The 6,000-nt window shown below is 45.1% G+C and overlaps 1 protein-coding gene across 1 annotated transcript in view; it reads left to right on the top strand.

The window, feature by feature from the left end:
- Window positions 1–342: 342 nt before the first annotated feature.
- ADAR (adenosine deaminase RNA specific) overlaps window positions 343–6,000 on the top strand; it is a 40,986-nt gene continuing 35,328 nt past the window's right edge. The window contains exon 1 of the mRNA XM_058539304.1: window positions 343–396. The gene's annotated coding sequence lies outside the window, so the exon portion shown is untranslated. The remainder of the gene's footprint in view (window positions 397–6,000) is intronic.

Below are 6,000 nucleotides of genomic sequence, written 5' to 3'. Positions count from 1 at the left end.
AAAAGATAGTACCCACATACCATCTCAGGCCTTCCAGCCCAACTACGTTAAGAGTATCTGAGGCGTTTCATCAAGGCCATGAGCAAAAATGCAGCATCCCAAACCGAAGTACCTACTCCCCACCATGCCCACACCAACGCCATTAACAGATCAGTAAAAAACCCAAGGAAGGCAGAGCCACAAAAACCTAATCTAAATAGGACGCAAACAAAAGAGGAATCACGTGGTGCTCCCTCCCACGCTCGGCGCGCCAGTGATGTCACCAATCCGCGACGGGGCCATTGATTCCCGACTGAAGGTAGAGAGGGCTACGTGGTGGGGGAGGGCGGGGGGAGGGTCCCGGCGGCAGTGGCAGCCTCTGGTGTCGGGCTGTGTCCCGGAGAATTACGAGACCCGGTAAGAGGCTGTCTCCTTCTCCGCCATCACCTTCCCGGGCCGGAACGCCCGGCTCGCGCCGCCTCTCCAGTCTTGGGCGCTGGTGGAAGGGGGAGCGCGGGGGCGCCCCGGTGGGCTCTGAGGGGGGCCGCAGGGCCAGGTGGGGATGCTGGTGGCGGGGCTCAGCGACCGGGTTCGGCAGCCTTGCGGGGACGCGGGCGCCGGGGCCCGTGTGCTGGCATGCGGGTGTGTGCGCGGGTGTGGGCGGCAGAGGCTGCGCACGGATGCTCTGGCGCTCGTGCCAGCCGGGGCCGAACAGCTGGGTACCCAAGCCCCTTGTTTCCCTCTCGCCAACTCCCTCGCCGCAAAGTGTGACTGGAGAGCGAGGCGCCTGGGACTCCTCCAGGTCGTCTCCTTCTCGCCCTAACTACATCGGCCCGCGTCTCATCCCTGGGATGGTATCGCCGCCCTTGGAGTGCCTTACCGGGGAAAGGCGTAGGCGTCAGCCCTGGAGAGCCCAGTGCGGGGTCACGGCCGCCGCGCTCTGGCTCGGTCTGGCCTGGTGCAGGAGGCCTAGTTGCGTCACCTCCCCTTTCTTCATCTGCTTGGCTTGATTCTTGGGCCCCACTAGAGGGTAAGCCTGCCTCAGGTGTTCCGTGTTGGTGTCAGAGTTTGGGAAACTTGCCTTTCAAAAAGAGATCCCTGTCATTGGATTTTATATGCAGTGTGGGGGCGTCCCAGCGCGCGGTTAGCTGAGGGAGCAGAGTCTAAGCTGCTAAGGGAGGAGACTTGCACGGAGGCCTACACAGTGGCTGTTGCCCGAGAGGGAGGCCGGATTGCTAGAACAGGTCCTTGGGAGCAGACAACGCAGGAGCATCAAATTGTCGAGCAAATGTGTGTGATGATGCCAACTTCTTTATTTACCAAAGAACGCTTGTTCCCATCGTTTCAAAGATCCTGAAGTATCTTTTTCATGATTTCATTATTTAACAAACAGTAGAGTGCTTGCTGTTCTGGAGGCAGGGGAATAGAGTGCAAAGGGGGTGTGAACTTTGGAGTCAGGTCTGCCCTTTACTAGTTGTGTGACATTGACTGAGTTATTTAACCTCTCTACTCCTACTTTGTCTTGTCTACAAAAGGAGGATAATTATATCTACCTTGCAGAGTTGTTGTCAGAATTTGAAGTGTCTAGCTATTATTAGTAAGGGCACAGCACCCAGGCACTCGAACTTGCTCCCTTGCTGAAGGTTTCCCATTGGTACAGCTGCTTGAGAAGCAGGGGAACTTTTTGCTATTTTGCGTGTTTGTTATCCTGCCAGATATGATAAAGCAGACTTGGGGAGGGGGGTCTCAAAACCCATAATCTCTCTACTATAGACCTCATAGAATTTTAGAACTGGAAAGAGGTTAAGGCCTCACTTGATTCTGTTAATTCTAGCTTCTCTTTATTGAGCACTTTCTGTGTGCCTGACACTGTACCAGGCACTTTACATATGCTAATTTATTTGATCCCTCCAGCAACCCAGTGCAATAAGTAGGTATTATCCCCATTTTACAAATGTGGAAGGTGAGCCTTGGCCAGGATCCTAACACTGGTTAATGGCAGAGCTGGAACTTGAACCCAGGCCCTCAGGCTTTGTGGGGTTTTTGGTCTTGTTATTTCTCAGTGGCTGGAGTCCTGACAATGTGAACCTGGTGTAGTAGGGGAAAGGAGGCATAAGCAGAGTCTGGAGGGCCAGTATTTGCTGCAAGAATAACATCTCAAATTGTCCAGTGATAAATTATCTTTTATTTTACATTTTACCCAGCATTGTCCAGATGTGAACCCAAGATTTGGCCTTTTCATCCAGAGAAAAAGGAAAGGCTCATGGGCACAGAGTGCTGGGATTGTGGGCACACAGTAGGTGTTTGGTAAATGCCTGTGGAAAGAAGAAAAAATCTTGAAGTATTGTTACTTCTGCCAGAAAGAGACCTGTTGGTTAATACACAAAGGCTCCCTTAAACTGGCTATTTTTATACTATACCACAGTGTAATATGAGCATCTTTCTGATTATTGGATTTACAGATTTGTAGCTGTGTTTCAGACCAAGATTGGTGTTATTATCTGTGACCAACTGATTAGAGTTTTCAAATATGTGACCAACAGGATCTGAGCTTTGGGGCTTCTGTAGTGATCTCTTGAGATATAGCAGTTTCTTTTGCTTTAACATCTGTTTGACTTGGACCGTAATGGGTTCAGCTGCCTGAGTTAAGTTTTCTGGAGAACAGTGGATGATTGTTTGGTATCAGGGATAAAGAGTTCAGAATATTAATTTTGTCGCAAAATTAAATATTTGGGAAAGATCTGTGACTGATGTGCATTAATGTGGCAATAGTAAACTGGTTTTAAACATGATATTCTTGGTGGTTTTGATCAGCTATTCTGTGTTGGTTGTCTGTTCGAAGATGATTTACAGCTGTATAGTGGATTATTAGAGTGGATTATTATATAAACTCAAGGTTCATATGATCCATCTGTGTAGACTGTGACTTACACACGCATGCTCAGTTCCTCCACCCAAGGAGCTGTCGTTGCTGCTTCTGTACCCTCTCAGATGCCTTCAAGCCACCTATTTCATCATCTTTATCCAACTTAATGAGAGAAACCCTCTGACATAATCTATCCTCCCTTTACCTCTATACCCCACCACCTCTACACACACAGTGAAGCTCTTTCCCAAAAAGAGGATCTGTTAATCTAGTTGCAAATGGCGGAAACCTAATATAAATTAACCTAAGCAAAAAAGAGTTTTCCCTCCCTTTGATCATTTAACTAGGAAGTCCAAAGATGAGCTTCAGGTATGGCTGGATTGTGAGGCTGAAGTGATGCCATGAGGACTCTCTCAGCTCTGCCTTTCTCTGCTTCTTTTTATTTATTGTCCTCATTCTCTCCTGCTGTTTTCTCTACAACTACTGAAAAAGCTGACTACTGGCAGCCCCAAGCCTGTGACCTTACAGCTGTCTTCTAGCATTGTAATCACTGTGGACAAGGAGACAGATACCATGATTGGACAGGTCTGTGTCACAGGCTCACTCCTGGGATAAAGGAGTAAACTGCCCCTCCATAACCACGTGGGATGGGAAAGTACAGAGGTACTAGACAGGCAAAAACAGCAGATGACTACCACAAGTGCATGTATGTGTATGCATGTACATTCATATCCCACTTCTTTGAGGCCCTTCCAGAGCCTTCCAACTGGAATGAATCCACCTGGTTTTGTTTGTCCGTCACACATCGTTATTCTGTGGTGGCATCGGTCATGGGCTCTCTGTCTCTTCCACACCTTTGCATCTGCTGTTTGGGTTGCCCTTCCCACTTGCTTCATCTGACTGACTTCCTTTGGATTTGGGTCATGCTTCTCCTCCTAGAAGCCTTCCTTGACTCCATCAATGAGTTAGGTACCCCTTCTCTCTGCTCACATAAACACCCAAGCACAGCCCTATTGTGAATTTGATTTCTGGTTGATAATTGTCTGTTTACTGGTGGGTTCTCCACTAGACTGAGTCCCTTGAGGACAGAGGGGCTCTTTGCCTTGTATTCCTTACCTCCCACCCTTAGCTGGCATTATTTTTTTTCATAGCACTTACAACCAGTTGACATTGTATCTTTGTTTGTTGCCTGTCTCTCCTCACTAGAACATCACCTTCATGAAAATAATGAGGAAAGGAATTTTTGTTTTGTTTACTACTGTATCTCAGGGCCTAGAACAGTGCCTGGCACATAGTATGTGCTTAATAAATGTTTATTAAATGAATGAATGAAAATCTGCCCACAGGGAGAAAATGCTGGCATCGTGTTGATGAGGATTCCAATCTGCGTGATAGATACAGTTCTCACTGTAAATGTCTGTAAACTCGAGTACTGCGGGTCCATCCCAGAAAGGCAGAACCTCTCTCCCAATGTGCATCTGAACCTGCGGAAGCCAAGGGTCAGGCTCCAAGGAGAAGCCACCTGGAAATTCCACCCCATGAGATGTTGCACTCCCCTCAAACCTTTCTGAACTATGATAGGGTGTATATTAAGGCTTTTTCCATAGTTTGAGTCTTTTTTCCTTAGAGTATTTATTTTTAAAACATTTACTTTGAGCCCTGACAGTGTGCCAGGCACTGTTCTAAGCCCCTTATAAATAACAACACATTCTTTGACTGGAGTTCTGGGCTCTAGGGTTTTGAACTTTAAATTTTTTTTTTCTTTTTAAATACCAAAATACTCAAGAAAGGCTAAAAAAAATCCAAATTAGAACATTATAAAAGAAATGAGACCCCTCTCCATTCAGCTCATCTCACCCTCCAGAGGTAGAGCTACTAATAATAACTCGCTGTATGACTCCTTCCTGACTTTTCTTAGGATTTTACAATCATAGCTATGAAATAAAATACACTATATGTATATCTCGTCATTGTCGCTTGGTTTTGACCCCAGTGCAGCCGTGTTCCTCATGCTGATCTGCACCTGGCCTTTTCCCTCGCTGTCTTCAAGGTGCTTCTGCTGCACCTAGCACTGCTCCCCCGGGCAAAGCTGCCCTGCCTCAGCGTGTGTGGTGGAGCTGGATCGGGGACCAGCGGCCCAGAGCACACTCTGTGCATCAGGACAGGGGTTGCTTAAGTGGTGGTCTTCACCTGGATCTGAGGCCCCCGCAGGGCACATCCATCTTTCTGGCTATTGTTGTGCCTTATCTTCCGGGAACCCTACCCGTGCCACATCCACCCGCCAACAAAATAAAGGAGGGGAATACCCTTTGTTTCTTCTTTTAACACAAAAAAGTGGTTCTCATACCAATAGAGACTTGAAGTAAGAGGGCTGCTGTTTAACGCCACACTTTACCACCAACATCCATGCCCCACTTTGACCCAGCCCCAACGCCCCCTTGTAGTGCTTAGTCCTGATTTGCTTCCTAAAAAGTGAGTACCGGTTTACACTGCAATGCCGTACCATTTGCTGTGCCTCTGTCTCACTCTGCCCCCTCCAAGACTGGGTATTTTAACAAAAAAGAAAATCTTAGCTAAATTGAAAAATGTTATCTTGTTTTAATTTGCATTTTTTGTTACGATTAAGTTTGAACTCTTTTTGCATTTGCTTATTAACCATTTTTATTTTCACTTTTTAAATTCTCAGTTAATATTTTGTCTGTTCACTTATTATGTTTTTAAAATAAATTATGCAAATTCTCTAAAAATAATTTGATAATATGCTCATTATAAAAAACAAACAAAAAACTTTATTTGCTGTGAATATTTTTCCAATTTGTTTGCCATCTAATTTTTGCTTTATCATTAAACATATAAAACCTAACTTTGCATTTTTCTGTAGACAAATTTTGTCCTTTTTTATTTCTTCCTTTGTAAGCTTTAAAATGTTTTTTCCTCATTCTGTGGTTTGCTTTTTTGACGTATTACTTTAAAAAGCTAATATTCAGTTTTATTTCAGATTTTAACAAAATATTTCATGAAAATATTGTGTAAGGTTTTAAATAAAACCAATTTGAATTAGATAAAGGTCTATGTTTTGTTTTAAAGATGTTTACATTAGCGTATCTATCATATATTATTCCCTTTTAAAATAATTTATCAGAATATCAAAGCTT

Source organism: Diceros bicornis, chromosome 4, assembly GCF_020826845.1.
Source record: "Diceros bicornis minor isolate mBicDic1 chromosome 4, mDicBic1.mat.cur, whole genome shotgun sequence".
NCBI lineage: Eukaryota > Metazoa > Chordata > Mammalia > Perissodactyla > Rhinocerotidae > Diceros > Diceros bicornis.
Note: the sequence above shows the minus strand (reverse complement) of the source record. Positions and strands in the feature narration are given on the sequence as shown.